The sequence below is a fragment of the Cervus elaphus genome, chromosome 19, assembly GCF_910594005.1.
Source record: "Cervus elaphus chromosome 19, mCerEla1.1, whole genome shotgun sequence".
Classification (NCBI taxonomy): Eukaryota; Metazoa; Chordata; class Mammalia; order Artiodactyla; family Cervidae; genus Cervus; species Cervus elaphus.
The window spans coordinates 85,631,050-85,648,390 of NC_057833.1; positions in this window are offsets into that span (position 1 = coordinate 85,631,050).

Sequence of the window (17,341 nt, forward strand, 5' to 3'; positions counted from 1 at the left end):
ATTCAGCAACACATCAAAAAGCTCATACACTGTGATCAAGTTGGGTTTATTCCAGGGATGCAAGGATTCTTCAATAAATGCAAATCAATCAATGTGATACACCATATTAATAAATTGAAAGTTAAAAATCATATGATAATCTCAATAGATGGAGAAAAAGCCTTTGACCAAATTCAGCACCCATTTGTGATTAAAACTCTTCCAGAAAATGGACATAGAAGGAACCTACTTCAGCATAGTAAGGGCCATATATGGTAAGCCTACAGCAAACATAATTCTCAACAGTGAAAATCTCAAAGCATTCCCCCTAAGATCAGGAACAAGACGAGGGTGTCCACTTTCACCACTATTATTCAACATAGTTCTGGAAGTCCTAGCTACAGCAATCAGAGAAGAAAAAGAAATAAAAGGAAATCAGATCGGAAAAGAAGTAAAGCTCTCACTGTCTGCAGATGACATGATACTGTGCATAGAAAACCCCAAAGATAGTATCAGAAAATTACTAGAGTTAATCATAAAATTTAGCAAAGTTGCAGGATACATTAATCAATACGCAGAAATCATATGGATTTCTATATACTTACAATGAAAAATCAGAAAGAGAAATTAAGGAATCAATCCCATTCACCATTGCAACAAAAAGAATTAAATATCTAGGAATAAATTTACCTAAGGAGACAAAAGAACTGTACACAGAAAATTATAGGACACTAATGAAAGAAATAAAAAAAAATGACATAAACAGATGGAGAGATATTCCATGTTCCTGGGTTGAAAGAAACAATATTGTGAAAATGACTATGCTACTGAATGCAACTTATAGATTCAATGTGATCCCTATCAAATTACCAAAGAACTTTTTTCACAGAACTAGAACAAAAAATTTCACAGTTCATACAGAAATGCAAAAGACCCCGAATAGCAAAAGCAGTCTTGAGAAAGAAGAATGGAGCTGGAGGAATCAACCTTCCTGACTTCAGATTATATTACAAAGCTATAGTCATCAAGACCACATGGTCCTGGCATAGAAACAGAAATATACACCAATGGAATAAGATAGAAAGCCCAGAAATAAACTCATGCACTTGTGGATACCTTAATTTTGACAAAAGAGACAAGAATATACAAAGAGGCAAAGACAGTCTCTTCTGAAGTGTTGCTGGGATAACTGGACAGCTACATGTAAAATAATGAAATTAGAACACTTCCTAATACCATAAACAAAGATAAACTCAAAATGGATTAAAGACCTAAATGTAAGACCAGAAACTATAAAACTTTTAGAGGAAAACATAGGCAGAACACTGGATGACATAAATCAAAGCAAGATCCTCTATGACCCACCTCCTAGAGTAATGGAAATAAAAACTAAAGTAGTAAACAAGTGGCACCTGATTAAACTTAAAACTTTTGTGCAGCAAAGGAAACTATAAGCAAGGTGAAAAGACAACCCTCACACTGGGGGAAAATAATAGCAAATGAAACAACTGACAAAGGATTGATTTCCAAGATATACAAGTTGCTCATACAACTCAGTACCAGAAAAACAAACAACCCAATCAAAAAGTGGGAAAAAAAGACCCAAACAGACATTTCTTCAAAGAAGACATACAAATGGCTAACAAACACATGAAAAGATGCTCAACATCACTCATCATTAGAGAAATGCAAATCAAAACTACAATGAGATATCAACTCACAGCAATCAGAATGGTCATCATCAAAATGTGTACAAACAATAAATGCTGGAGAGGGTGTGGAGAAAAGGGAATGCTCTTGCACTGTTAGTGGAAATGTAAATTGATACAAACACTAGGGAAGACGATATGGAGATTCCTTTAGAAACTAGGAATAAAACCACCATATGACCCAGCAATCCCACTCCTAGGCAACTGAGGTTTCCCTGAGGAAACCAAAATTGAAAAAGACACATGCATCCCATTGTTCATTGCAGCACTATTTTTAATAGCTAGAACATGGAAGCAACCTAGATGTCCACTGACAGAAGAATGGATAAAAAAGTTGTGGGACATATGCACAGTGGAATATTACTTAGCCATAAAAAGTAACACCTTTGAATTAGTTCTAATGAGGTGGATGAACCTAGAACATATTATACAGGGTGAAGTAAGTCAGAAAGAGAAAGATAAATGTCGTATTCCAATGCATATATACAGAATCTAGGAAAATGGTACTGAAGAATCTATTTACAGGGCAGCAATGGAGAAACAGACATAGAAAATAGACTTGTGGACATGGGGAGAGGGAGGAGATGGTGAGATGTATGGAAAGAGTAACATAGATACATTACCATATGTAAAATAAATAGCCAGTGAGATTTTGCTGTATGCTAAGGAAACTCAAGTGGGGGCTCTGTATCAGCCTAGAGGGGTGGGATGGGGAGGGAGATGGGAGGGAAGTTAAGGAGGGAAAGGATATGTGTGTACCTATGGCTGATTCATGTTAAGATTTGACAGAAAATTACAAAATTCTGTAAAGCAATTATCCTTCAATTAAAAAAATAGTTTAAAAAAACACTGCTAAAACAAGAAGTGGCCCCCACCCTTATAGGCTGAGGAAGAAGCAGCCTTGCCCCTGGACCTATGCTAGGCAGGCATCTGTGTTTATCTCTGTATCACCTTTGTGGTCCATCTTGCTTTTTCTTGAAGTATAAAGTGTGTTCTGAGCAAAATAACTCTGTTGTGCCATCTTGCTCCCTTTGGTTGAAACTGTCAGTGTTTCTGATGGTGTCATCCCATCTTTATTCCTGGCTTCTGCTGAGATGGCTGATTAAATCCATGGTTCATACTCATACTTATCTCCTTATCAAATGGTTGTCTAGCCACTCTCTAGCATTTTATTCAAAACATGCTTTCTCAATTTTTTTTTTTTTTTTACAATATGGATAGGCTGAGAATTTTCCCTAACTCCACCTCTGGTTCCTTTTGGCTTAACGATTTATTCAATTTGTCTCTTTCCTCCTGGTGGCTCAGAGAGTAAAGTCTGCAATGCAGGAGACCCAGGTTCAATCCCTGGGTGGGGAAGATCCCTGGAGAAGGAAATGGCAACCCACTCCAGCATACTTGCTTGGAGAATTCCATGGGCAGAGGAGCCTGGGGGTCTACAGTCCACGGGGCCGCAAATAGTTGGACATGACTGAGCAACTAACTTTCACTTTCTTACATTTTACTTTAAGGAGTAAGAACAAAACAAACTGCTCCTTCAACACTTTGCTTAGAAATCTCCTCAGCTAAATATACAATCCATTCCCACTTAAGTTCCACCTTTCCGAAAGCATTAGAACACAATTTCTTTGCTAAGTTCTTTACCACTAAGATTGTCCTCCCTTGACTTTGTAATAAACTTTTTCATTTCGATCTGAGACTTCACCAGAGTGACCTCTATTGGCCATGAGTCCATAGTCAATTGAAAGCAACAGAGGCTTTTTTAAAGTATGTATCTCAAAACTCTTCTGGCAGGCAGTTTCAAAGCTACTTCCACATATTTAGGTATTTGTTAGAGCAACAACCCACTTGTTGGTAACAAAATCTGTACTACTCACCTGGGTTGCCAGCACAAAATACAATAGGCTGTGTGGCTTAAACAACAAAAATTTATTTTCTCAGTTTTGGAAGCTACAAATCCCAGATCAAGGTCCAGTAGAGTCACTTTCTGATGAGACCTCTCTTGGATTACAGACAGCTGCCTTCTTGCTAGGTCTTCACATCACTTTTTTTTTTTTTTTTGGTTGCAGAAGGTGGGGAGGGAAAGGGAGTTTGTTTTCTGGTGTTTCTTCATACAAGGACAATAATTCTATCAGGCCCCATCCTCCACCCTTATGACCTCGTTTAACCAGAATTACTTCCTTAGTTACCCTGGGGATTAGGTCTTTGAATTATGAATTTTGGAGGCACACAAACGTTTAGTACATAACATATGGCCATACTCTAGACTTGGTCAATAGATGGCATATCTACCTATATCTATCTATCTGGATATAGATATAGAGTACCTTGAAAGAGTAAATACATTATGTATGTATATCATATTATGTATGTATATTATAAATATTATATAGTGAAAGTGAAAGTGTGAAAGTGTTAGTTGGTCATCGTGTTGGACTCTTTGTGACCTCATGGACTGTAGCTCATGAGGCTCCTCTGTCCATGTGATTCTCCAGGCAAGAATACTGGAGTGGGGAGCCATTTCCTTCTTCAGGGGATCTTCCTGACCCAAATATATGTATAAGGTACTTTTTAAAACTAAAAAGATGTTTCCAAGGGTGTGTTTTCAAAGGGTATATGTATATAAAATATATAAATTCTTCCTATAGGATATTTTAGCTTACTAGATCATTACCACGCCATTTTATTTCTTTTATTATAATAAAACACATCACAATGCATATCTCAGTAGCAAAATCTTTGTGCACATCTATAATTACTTTTTCGGCACAAATTCCTTGGAGTAGAGTTATATCTATACCAAAGGGTAGGTTTTCAAAAGCTTTGAATATATGTTTCTCAAAAAGTCCTCCAGAAAGTTATAACTCTCCTATCAACAACATACAAGAATGGCTCTTTCTTGTCAACAGCACACTCTCTGGCAGCTAGAAAACATTTTGCCAAATTGATATATAGAAATGGGTATGTGATTTTTTCATTAGCATTTATTGTCCTCACCTACTTCCTTCCCTCCATCTTTTCCTTTTTCCATTCATTTATTCCCTTCCTTTTTGCTTTTACCTTCTCTTGATCTATCCCTTTCTTCTTCCTTTCCTTCTTTTAGTCCTTCCTTTCTTTTTTCTTCTCTGCTTCTCTTCCTTCCTTTCTTCTAAGGTCAAAACTTTTTATCTGTGCAACCAATTTATTGAGCAAATAGCCCAAATAGGGTATAAGCAAAAGCAATTTTATTCTTTTCTCTATCTCCATTCAAACAACTGAACACATATTCTTCTAGGAACCATGGAAGACTCCTCTAATAGAATCCATGTTTTCAAACAGTTCTTCTGTCTCTTTCTGTTTCAAGAACAGCTTCACAGAACAAATTAAAATCTTCACTCCAGTGTCATACCATATCACTATGTGTGTGTTAAGTCACTTCAGTTGTGTCCAACTCTTTGTGACCATGTGGACTATAGCCTGCCAGTCTCCTCTGTCCACGGGATTTTCCAAGCAGGAATACTGGAGTGGGTAGGCATTCTCTTCTCCAGGGGATCTTCCTGACCCAGGATCAAACCCACATCTTTTTATGTCTCCTGCATTGGCAGGCAGATTTTTTTGGGTTTTTTTTGTTTTTTTTTTTAAACCACTAGTGCTACCTGCTGTTGCTGCTGCTGCTGAGTTGCTTCAGTCGTGTCCGACTCTGTGCAACCCCATAGACAGCAGCCGACGAGGCTCCTCTGTCCCTGGGATTCTCCAGGCAAGAATACTGGAGTGGGCTGCCATTTCCTTCTCCAAGGCATGCATGCACGCTAAGTCACTTCAGTTATGTCTGACGTGCGACCCTATGGACAGCAGTCCACCAGGTTACTCTGTCCACAGGATTCTCTAGGCAAGGATGCTGGAGTGGGTTGCCATTTCCTTCTCTAGTGCTACCTGGGAAGCCCTAATTGCCAAGTATTGGCCTCTAACTGCTGTTATAAAGGAGCCTTATCTTTAGGCTTCTTAAACTAATCTGAGGGATTTACATTTCTTGTACCTTCTTTGCACACCAGGGAACTACTTTCTCTGCCAGAAGCTTTTCTATGTTCCGAGTTGTCCTTCTGAAGAAGAAAAAAAGATTCTTCCATTTGAGATGTATATCTATGTATGCATAGCAGTAGAAAGAACTTTTGTTTTTCCTAATCAGAAGATGACTTTTATTTACCTACACATCTCTTTCCAAGATGGAAACTTACTCTTTAACTTCTTTTTTTTTTTTTTTTTTTAATTTTTTTATTAGTTGGAGGCTAATTACTTCACAACATTTCAGTGGGTTTTGTCATACATTGATATGAATCAGCCATAGATTTACACTTATTCCCCATCCCGATCCCCCCTCCCACCTCCCTCTTCACCCGACTCCTCTGGGTCTTCCCAGTGCACCAGGCCCGAGCACTTGTCTCATGCATCCCACCTGGGCTGGTGATCTGTTTCACCATAGATAGTATACATGCTGTTCTTTTGAAACATCCCACCCTCACATTCTCCCACAGAGTTCAAAAGTCTGTTCTGTATTTCTGTGTCTCTTTTTCTGTTTTGCATATAGGGTTATCATTACCATCTTTCTAAATTCCATATATATGTGTTAGTATGCTGTAATGTTCTTTATCTTTCTGGCTTACTTCACTCTGTATAATGGGCTCCAGTTTCATCCATCTCATTAGGACTGATTCAAATGAATTCTTTTTGACAGCTGAGTAATATTCCATGGTGTATATGTACCACAGCTTCCTTATCCATTCATCTGCTGATGGGCATCTAGGTTGCTTCCATGTCCTGGCTATTATAAACAGTGCTGCAATGAACATTGGGGTGCACGTGTCTCTTTCAGATCTGGTTTCCTCAGTGTGTATGCCCAAAAGTGGGATTGCTGGGTCATATGGCAGTTCTATTTCCAGTTTTTTAAGGAATCTCCACACTGTTTTCCATAGTGGCTGTACTAGTTTGCATTCCCACCAACAGTGTAAGAGGGTTCCCTTTTCTCCACACCCTCTCCAGCATTTATTGCTTGTAGTCTTTTGGATAGCAGCCATCCTGACTGGCGTGTAATGGTACCTCATTGTGGTTTTGATTTGCATTTCTCTAATAATGAGTGATGTTGAGCACCTTTTCATGTGTTTGTTAGCCATCTGTATGTCTTCTTTGGAGAAATGTCTGTTTAGTTCTTTGGCCCATTTTTTGATTGGGTCATTTATTTTTCTGGAATTGAGCTTCAGGAGTTGCTTGTATATTTTTGAGATTAATCCTTTGTCTGTTTCTTCATTTGCTATTATTTTCTCCCAATCTGATGGCTGTCTTTTCACCTTACTTATAGTTTCCTTTGTAGTGCAAAAGCTTTTAAGTTTCATTAGATCCCATTTGTTTAGTTTTGCTTTTATTTCCAATATTCTGGGAGGTGGGTCATAGAGGATCTTGCTGTGATTTATGTCAGAGAGTGTTTTGCCTATGTTCTCCTCTAGGAGTTTTATAGTTTCTGGTCTTACATTTAGATCTTTAATCCATTTTGAGTTTATTTTTGTGTATGGTGTTAGAAAGTGTTCTAGTTTCATTCTTTTACAAGTGGTTGACCAGTTTTCCCAGCACCACTTGTTAAAGAGGTTGTCTTTTTTCCATTGTATATCCTTGCCTCCTTTGTCAAAGATAAGGTGTCCATAGGTTCGTGGATTTATCTCTGGGCTTTCTATTCTGTTCCATTGATCTATATTTCTGTCTTTGTGCCAGTACCATACTGTCTTGATGACTGTGGCTTTGTAGTAGAGTCTGAAGTCAGGCAGGTTGATTCCTCCAGTTCCATTCTTCTTTCTCAAGATTACTTTGGCTATTCGAGGTTTTTTGTATTTCCATACAAATTGTGAAATTCTTTGGTCTAGTTCTGTGAAAAATACCGTTGGTAGCTTGATAGGGATTGCATTGAATCTATAGATTGCTTTGGGTAGAATAGCCATTTTGACAATATTGATTCTTCCAATCCATGAACACGGTATGTTTCTCCATCTGTTTGTGTCCTCTTTGATTTCTTTCATCAGTGTTTTATAGTTTTCTATGTATAGGTCCTTTGTTTCTTTAGGTAGATATACTCCTAAGTATTTTATTCTTTTTGTTGCAATGGTGAATGGTATTGTTTCCTTAATTTCTCTTTCTGTTTTTTCATTGTTAGTATATAGGAATGCAAGGGATTTCTGTGTGTTAATTTTATATCCTGCAACTTTACTATATTCATTGATTAGTTCTAGTAATTTTCTGGTAGAGTCTTTAGGGTTTTCTATGTAGAGGATCATGTCATCTGCAAACAGTGAGAGTCTCACTTCTTCTTTTCCTATCTGGATTCCTTTTACTTCTTTTTCTGCTCTGACTGCTGTGGCCAAAACTTCCAACACTATGTTGAACAGTAGTGGTGACAGTGGGCACCCTTGTCTTGTTCCTGATTTCAGGGGGAATGCTTTCAATTTTTCACCATTGAGGGTGATGCTTGCTGTGGGTTTGTCATATATGGCTTTTATAATGTTGAGGTATGTTCCTTCTATTCCTGCTTTCTGGAGAGTTTTAATCATAAATGAGTGTTGAATTTTGTCAAAGGCTTTCTCTGCATCTATTGAGATAATCATATGGTTTTTATCTTTCAATTTGTTAATGTGGTGTATTACGTTGATTGATTTGCGGATATTGAAGAATCCTTGCATTCCTGGGATAAAGCCCACTTGGTCGTGGTGTATGATTTTTTTAATATGTTGTTGGATTCTGTTTGCTAGAATTTTGTTAAGGATTTTTGCATCTATGTTCATCAGTGATATTGGCCTGTAGTTTTCTTTTTTTGTGGCATCTTTGTCTGGTTTTGGAATTAGGGTGATGGTGGCCTCATAGAATGAGTTTGGAAGTTTACCTTCTTCTGCAATTTTCTGGAAGAGTTTGAGTAAGATAGGTGTTAGCTCTTCTCTAAATTTTTGGTAGAATTCAGCTGTGAAGCCATCTGGTCCTGGGCTTTTGTTTGCTGGAAGATTTTTGATTACACTTTCGATTTCCTTGCCTGTGATGGGTCTGTTAAGATCTTCTATTTCTTCCTGGTTCAGTTTTGGAAAGTTATACTTTTCTAAGAATTTGTCCATTTCATCCAAGTTGTCCATTTTATTGGCATAGAGCTGCTGGTAGTAGTCTCTTATGATCCTTTGTATTTCAGTGTTGTCTGTTGTGATCTCTCCATTTTCATTTCTAATTTTGTTAATTTGGTTCTTCTCTCTTTGCTTCTTAATGAGTCTTGCTAATGGTTTGTCAATTTTGTTTATTTTTTCAAAAAACCAGCTTTTAGCTTTGTTGATTTTTGCTATGGTCTCTTTAGTTTCTTTTGCATTTATTTCTGCCCTGATTTTTAAGATTTCTTTCCTTCTGCTAACCCTGGGGTTCTTCATTTCTTCCTTCTCTAATTGCTTTAGGTGTAGAGTTAGGTTATTTATTTGGCTTTTTTCTTGTTTCTTGATGTAAGCCTGTAATGCTATGAACTTTCCCCTTAGCACTGCTTTTACAGTGTCCCATAGGTTTTGGGTTGTTGTGTTTTCATTTTCATTCATTTCTATACATATTTTGATTTCTTTTTTGATTTCTTCTATGATTTGTTGGTTATTCAGAAGCGTGTTATTTAGCCTCCATATGTTTGAAGTTTTAACAATTTTTTTCCTGTAATTGAGATCTAATCTTACTGCACTGTGGTCAGAAAAGATGACTGGAATGATTTCAATTTTTTTGAATTTTCCAAGACCAGATTTATGGCCCAGGATGTGATCTATTCTGGAGAAGGTTCCGTGTGCACTTGAGAAAAAGGTGAAGTTGATTGTTTTGGGGTGAAATGTCCTATAGATATCAATTAGGTCTAGCTGGTCCATTGTGTCATTTAAAGTTTGTGTTTCCTTGTTAATTTTCTGTGTAGTTGATCTATCCATAGTTGTGAGTGGGGTATTAAAGTCTCCCACTATTATTGTGTTACTATTAATTTCCTCTTTCATACTCGTTAGCGTTTGCCGTACATATTGCGGTGCTCCTATGTTGGGTGCTTATATATTTATAATTGTTATATCTTCTTCTTGGATTGATCCTTTGATCATTATGTAGTGTCCTTCTTTGTCTCTTTTCACAGCTTTTATTTGAAAGTCTATTTTATCTGATATGAGTATTGCGACTCCTGCTTTCTTTTGGTCTCCGTTTGCATGAAATATTTTTTTCCAGCCCTTCACTTTCAGTCTGTATGTGTCTCTTGTTTTGAGGTGGGTCTCTTGTAGACAGCATATATAGGGGTCTTGTTTTTGTATCCATTCAGCCAATCTTTGTCTTTTGGTTGGGGCATTCAACCCATTTACATTTAAGGTAATTATTGATAGGTGTGGTCCCGTTGCCATTTACTTTGTTGTTTTGGGTTCACGTTTATACAACCTTTCTGCATTTCCTGTCTAGAGAAGATCCTTTAGCATTTGTTGAAGAGCTGGTTTGGTGGTGCTGAATTCTCTCAGCTTTTGCTTATCTGTAAAGCTTTTGAGTTCTCCTTCATATCTGAATGAGATCCTTGCTGGATACAGTAATCTAGGTTGTAGGTTATTCTCTTTCATTACTTTCAGGACGTCCTGCCATTCCCTTCTGGCCTGGAGGGTTTCTATTGATAGGTCAGCTGTTATCCTTATGGGAATCCCTTTGTGTGTTATTTGTTGTTTTTCCCTTGCTGCTTTTAATATTTGTTCTTTGTGTTTGATCTTTGTTAGTTTGATTAATATGTGTCTTGGGGTGTTTCGCCTTGGGTTTATCCTGTTTGGAACTCTCTGGGTTTCTTGGACTTGGGTGGCTATTTCCTTCCCCATTTTAGGGAAGTTTTCAGCTATTATCTCCTCGAGTATTTTCTCATGGCCTTTCTTTTTGTCTTCTTCTTCTGGAACTCCTATGATTCGAATGTTGGGGCGTTTCACAGTGTCCCAGAGGTCCCTGAGGTTGTCCTCATTTCTTTTGATCCTTTTTTCTTTTTTCCTCTCTGCTTCATTTATTTCCACCATTTTATCTTCTACCTCACTTATCCTATCTTCTGCCTCCGTTATTCTACTCTTGGTTCCCTCCAAAGTGTTTTTGATCTCATTCATTGCATTGTTCATTTTTAATTGACTCTTTTTTATTTCTTCTAGGTCTTTATTAAACAATTCTTGTATCTTTTCAATCTTTGTCTCCAGGCTATTTATCTGTAACTCCATTTTGTTTTCAAGATTTTGGATCATTTTTATTATCATTATTCTAAATTCTTTTTCAGGTAGATTCCCTATCTCCTCCTCTTTTGTTTGACTTGGTGGGCATTTTTCTTGTTCCTTTACCTGTTGGGTATTTCTTTGCCTTTTCATCTTGTTTAGATTGCTGTGTCTGGAGTGGACTTTCTGTATTCTGGAGGTCTGTGGTTCCTTTTTATTGTGGAGGATTTACCCAGTGGGTGGGGTTGGACGTTTGGCTTGTCAAGGTTTCCTGGTTAGGGAAGCTTGCGTCAGTGTACTGGTGCGTGGAACTTGATTTCTTCTCTTTGGAGAGCAATGGAGTGCCCAGTAATGAGTTTTGAGTTGGGTCTATGTGTTAGGTGTGACCTTGGGTAGCCTGTATGTTGATGTTCAGGGCTATGTTCCTGTGTTGCTGGAGAATTTGCGTGGTATGTCTTGCTCTAAAACTTATTGGCTCTTGGGTGGTGGTTGGTTTCAGTGTAGGTATGGAGGCTTTTGGACGGTCACTTATCACTTAAAGTTCCATGTAGTCAGGAGTTTTCTGGTGTTCTCTGGTTTTGGGCTTAAGTTTCCTGCCTCTGGATTTCAGTTTTATTCTTCCTGTAGTCTCAGGACTTCTCCAACTACACAGCTCTGATAATTAAACTTCTAGGTTAATGGCGAAAAGATTCTCCCCCGTTAGGGACACCCAGAGAGGTTCACAGAGTTACATGAACAGGAGAAAAGGGAGGAGGGAGATAGAGATGAGTAGGAGGAGAAAAAGGGGGACTCAAGAGGAGAGAGACAGATCTACGCAGCTGTCTGTTCCCAGAGTGTTCTCGTATCTCAGACACCTACAAGGATTCACAGAATTGGATGGGGAAGAGAAGGGGAAAAGAGGAAATAGAGGTGTTCTGAGGTAGAAAACAGAGAGTCAAGATTGGGAGGGAATAATCTTCGGTTTTAAGATAGGGCTTCTCTTTTTTTTTTTTTTTTTGTAAGGTTATAGTGTAGTGAAGATGAAAATGAAGAGTAGTAGAGGAGTACTAGAGGACTTTAAAAGAAATAAGAGAAAAAGAAAAATAGAAAATAGAAGAGAAAAAGGAAAGAAAAAAAAAAGAAGAAAAAGGAGAAGAAAAAAAAAGAAAAAGAAAAAAAAAAAAAAAAAAAGAAAGAAAAAAAAAATTTTTTTTTCCCCTAATTAAAAAAATCGTAAAAATCTATGAAAATGAAAGTTAAGGAGTAATGGGGGAGTAATAGGGAATTTTAAAGGAAAATAAAAGAGAAAAAAGAAAAAAGAAAAATATAAAAAGAAAAAAAAAATTTTTTTTTTTTCCTTACTTAGAAAAAACAGAAAAATAAAAAAAAAAGTAAAAATATGTCTAGGAATTTCTCTGGAGCTGTTGCGGTCAGTGTGGGTTCGGCTCAGTTTCAGATAGCTCCTCGTTCCAGCTTGCACTTCTCGATATCTACAGGGCCCTTCCGGTGAAGTCGGTGTTTTCTTCAGGGGTTTTAATCTGATGCACCAGTCCCTTCTGAAGCGGTTCCCTTTGTTTATTTGGCTTCTGTTTGCCGGTCTCTTCAGAGGCTCATTTCCGCCCTGACACAGGCGGCCGGAGGCGGACTCTTATTCAGGTAGCTAGTTCCGTTGCGCTGCTGGGAGGGGCTGACGCTGTGGGGCGGGGCTGGCGCTGCGGGGCGGGGCTGACGCTGCGGGGAGGGGCTGGCCCTGCGGGGGCGGGGCTGACGCTGCGGGGAGGGGCTGGCCCTGCGGGGGCGGGCTGGCGCTGCCGGAAGGGGCTGACGCTGCTTTCTCCGTCTGCGCTGCTCAAGCTCCCGGCTGTTCTATATGGAGCGCGCCCCGCGCTGCGCGAGGTTCCAGCCCTCGGGTGTTACACAAAAGCGCGGAAGGAAAAGCTGCGCCTGCTCTCTGTGCCTTCCCCGTCAGAGCGGTCCAGGCAGCCAGGGGCTTGGTGGGCGCGCTATCCCCAGGTGTGGCGCACCCACTCCCTTCTGCGGACCCAGTCTCAGTTTCCGCTGGCGCCAGGCGGGTGCGCGCGCCTTCCGCCCTCTGCGTCCCCAGCCCCAGTCCCCGCCCGCGCCGGTCGGGTGCCTGCGCCCTGTGTCTCGCCGCGACCTTCCCCTCCCCCCTGCCTCCTGCCTCCGGCGGGGCTGGGCCGGTCCGCAGCCTGCGAGCTCTTCTCGGGACTTTCCCCGTCCCTTTGTTCTGCGAACGGCCGGCAGTGTGTTCCGGCCGGTCAATTTTCTCTCTCTCCTTTGGTCTCCCACAGTTCAAGTTGGCACCTCACAGAAGCTCCCCCCGATTGTCCTCAGGGCACTCAGGCCCGGACCCTAGCCCAAGCAAGGCCGCCTAAGACTCCCTTCCCGGGACGGGTCTCCGTCCTTAGCTCTTTTGTCTCACTTTTTATCTTTTATATTTTGTCCTACCTCCTTTCGAAGACAATGGTCTGCTTTTCTGGGCGCCTGATGACCTCAGCTAGCGATCAGAAGTTGTTTTGTGAAGTTTGCTCTGCATTCAGTTATTCTTTTGATGAATTTGTAGGAGAGAAAGTGGTCTCCCCGTCCTACTCCTCCGCCATCTTGGCTCCTCCCCCACTCTTTAACTTCTTAAATATGTATACAATAAACTTTCCATATGAGATATTCCTCTGGTTCACTAGAAGCTGAGGGATGCAGAGGGAACTTTCCAAGAGTTTTCCTTGTAGAATGCAAACTTTCTCCAACTGTTCAGTCTGCATTCCTGGGAAGAATGAATGGGAAGAAGGGATAAATCATATGCCTCTCTCTCAATTTTGGAAACAAGCCTAGTTTCCATGTTTCCTCATTTTAGCTTCATATCTGTAATCTGGAGTTTTCCTAGAACTGCACCTTACTTTGTGCTGTGCTAAGCGGCTTCAGTTCTGTCTGACTCTGTGATCCCATGGACTGTAGCTCACCAGATTCCTCTGTCCATGGGATTTTCCAGGCAAGAATACTGGAGTGTGTTGCCATTTCCTCCTCCAGAGAATCTTCCCAACCCTGTCTAAGAGCTAAGAGCTCCTGTCTCTTAGTTCTCCTGCATTGGCAGGTGGGTTCTTTACCACTGGTGCCACCTGGGAAGTCCCATTAACACTCATTTTTACTCCCTAGACACTTAGCACACTAGCTAAGCCTATGGCAGGTCCTTACTGACCAATTGGACAGTAAAGACTGAATTTTGCCTGATCCTAGACTTATACACATCAGGGAAGAAAAAAGGACACTGGCAGATTAGCAAGGAATGTGGATGACAAAGATCCCGAAAGATCTAATGAGAAAAAAGTGAAGCCAAATCATTGAGAAAAGACTCTGAGGATTGCATTTACATTTTTCCTCTCAAGTTCTATCCAACCAAGAAGATGCTATTAAATTCTATATGCTTTAACCAACTCAGTGTATAAACCAGCTCAGTGGAGATATTATGAGTACAGAATCAGGCAGAGAGGCTCTGGCTCAGCAAATTCCTAGTTTTATACCTTGGGCAGGTAAACTCTAAGTCATGGTTTATTTATTTGTAAATTGGCTATAATAATGTTACCTGGCTCAGGGTATTGTTGCAAGGACTGCTGCTGCTGCTAAGTCACTTCAGTCGTGTCTGACTCTGTGCGACCCCATAGACAGCAGCCCACCAGTCTCCTCTGTCCCTGGGATTCTCCAGGCAAGAACACTGGAGTGGGTTGCCATTTCCTTCTCCAATGCATGCATGCATGCTAAGTCGCTTCAGTCGTGTCTGACTCTGTGCAACCCTATGGACAGCAGCCCACCAGGCTCCTCTGTCCACGGGATTCTCTAGGCAAGAATACTGGAGTGGGTTGCCATTTTAACTACATGAGTGCATAATTGAGTTTCCAGACACAGTGATTTCTTTATAAATCCAACACACATACATGCACCCTATACTACCAGGTGTGCTTGATCTAATTCATATGACCAGGAAATTCCCTAAGAAAAGAAAGAGCCGACCAGCATCCAGAAAAGTACAGTTAGTTCAGTTCAGTTCAGTCATTCAGTCGTGTCTGACTCTTTGTGACCCCATGAACCACAGCACGCCAGGTCTCCCTGTCCGTCACCCACTCCCAGAGTTTACCCAAACTCATGTCCATTGAGTCAGTGATGCCATCTAACCGTCTTATCCTCTGTCGTCCCCTTCTCCTCCTGACCTCAATCCCTCCCAGCATCAGGGTCTTTTCAAATGAGTCAGCTCTTCACATCAAGTGGCCACAGGATTGGAGTTTCAGCTTCAGCATCAGTTCTTGCAATGAACACCCAGGACTGATCTCCTTTAGGATGGGGTGGTTTGATCTCCTTGCAGTCCAAGGGACTCTCAAGAGTCTTCTCCAACACCACAGTTCAAAAGCACCAATTCTTTGGTGCTCAGCTTTCTTCACAGTCCAACTCTCACATCCATACATGACCACTGAAAAAACCATAGCCTTGACTAGATGGACCTTTACTGACAAAGTAATGTTCTGCTTTTTAATATGCTGTCTAAGTTGGTCATAACTTTCCTTCCAAGGAGTAAACGTCTTTTAATTTCTTGGCTGCAATCACCATCTGCAGTGATTTTGGACCCCCCCCCCCCAAATAAAGTCTGTCACTGTTTCTATTGTTTCCACATCTATTTGCCATGAAGTGATGGGACCAGATGCCATGATCTTAGTTTTCTGAATGTTGAGTGTTAAGCCAACTTTTTCACTCTCCTCTTTCACTTTCATCAGGAGGCTCTTTAGTTCTTCACTTTTTGCCATAAGGGTGGTGTCATCTGCATATCTGAGGTTATTGATATTTCTCCCGGCAATCTTGATTCCAGCTTGTGCTTCTTCCAGACTGGCGTTTCTCATGATGTACTCTGCATATAAGTTAAATAAGCAGGGTGACAATGTACAGCCTTAACGTACTCCTTTTCCTATTTGGAACCAGTCTGTTGTTCCATGTTCAGTTCTAACTGTTGCTTCCTGACCTGCATACAGGTTTCTCAAGAGGCAGGTCAGGTGGTCTGGTATCCCATCTCTTTCAGAATTTTCCACAGTTTATTGTAGACTTGAACAAATCTGGAGTTTCATCTTAGAATAGTCTCTCACTTCAGTGGTACTCACTAAAAGAATGCTGTTAACTGGCATGTGCACCTTCTAAGCAAGTAATGTGTGATCTTCACAGTGACCTGCCTCCTGATTCTTCAACAATTTAATCCTGTCCATTTAGTTGTGGTGAAAAGTGATTTATATTATATTCTAAGATATCTTTTCTAAATTGGTAACTCAAAGTATTTTGGGTAATCCTCTATAAAATTGAATAACTGAAGAGAACAACCTGGTGCATGATCAGATCAAGAGTTATGTAGATGAATAGTCTAGAAATCTTGCTAAGATTACCATTGGGGGAAAAGTAACTTTGTTATTGACAAAGTTATATTCAACATTGATGGCTCATATTTTTCATTAACTAAAAAGTGTTTCTATTTGACAGACACTCCTTGAACCAGTCCAGTTCCCAAAGATCTCAGAATATCATGGGGGAAGACAGACATGTCATTAAGAATTTCTGTATGTGGTGTCAGTGCTATGATGGTGACAACACAAGTGTCTTGACTTTTGTGATTTTTGTAATAAAAATAATCTGATAAGTCCTAAAGTGCTTTTGGAGAAAATATTCCTATCTGTGTGTAACTTCTTCCATTGTAGTCACCTGTAATTATTTCAGGGCCACTAGATTAGAAGAATGATGAGCAAATAATCCACAGTAGAGGTAAAGCATGTGTCTACCTTTGCAATTCCCATAAACTCTCCTGCAAAGAAATTGTGGAAGAACTCTGGGAACAAGACCTTGGAGTCTTTCTCCTAGAATCAGGGTGTTTTGGGGTAATTGAATGGCCCAGTAATGTGTGAAGAACAGGTTTCCATGGCAGTACCCCCAGGCTGAGTTAGAGCCTCTACATCTGCAGGGTGATTGGCCATTCCCCAGCCCTCTGCCTCCTCTGTCAGAGTACCCACCACACTGAGGTGTCACTGCTTGTCTCTCATCTGCCTCTCCTGCCAGATGGTGGCATTCCAGAGGGCAGCAAGCCTGTCCGGTTGATCTGCAGTTCTCTAGTGTCTAGCATAGCACCTGGCACACAATGAGTGATCAATAAATGATTGTTGAAAGAATGAACAAATGTTATAGGCAAAGTGTATAATCCAGGGATTGCAATCAACTCCAAGCTAATTCCCAGTCAATTCTTAGTTGTGGCTTATGGCCATATTAAACCTTGCATTAGAATGATTTATGATGCCTGGTTTAACACGACAACAATAGCAGACTCAATGAAGTAATAAATGAATTGTGTTTTAGGCATGGTCAATTGTCAAACTAGGAATTAATTTAACTCAGAGTTTCCATTTTAACCATGAA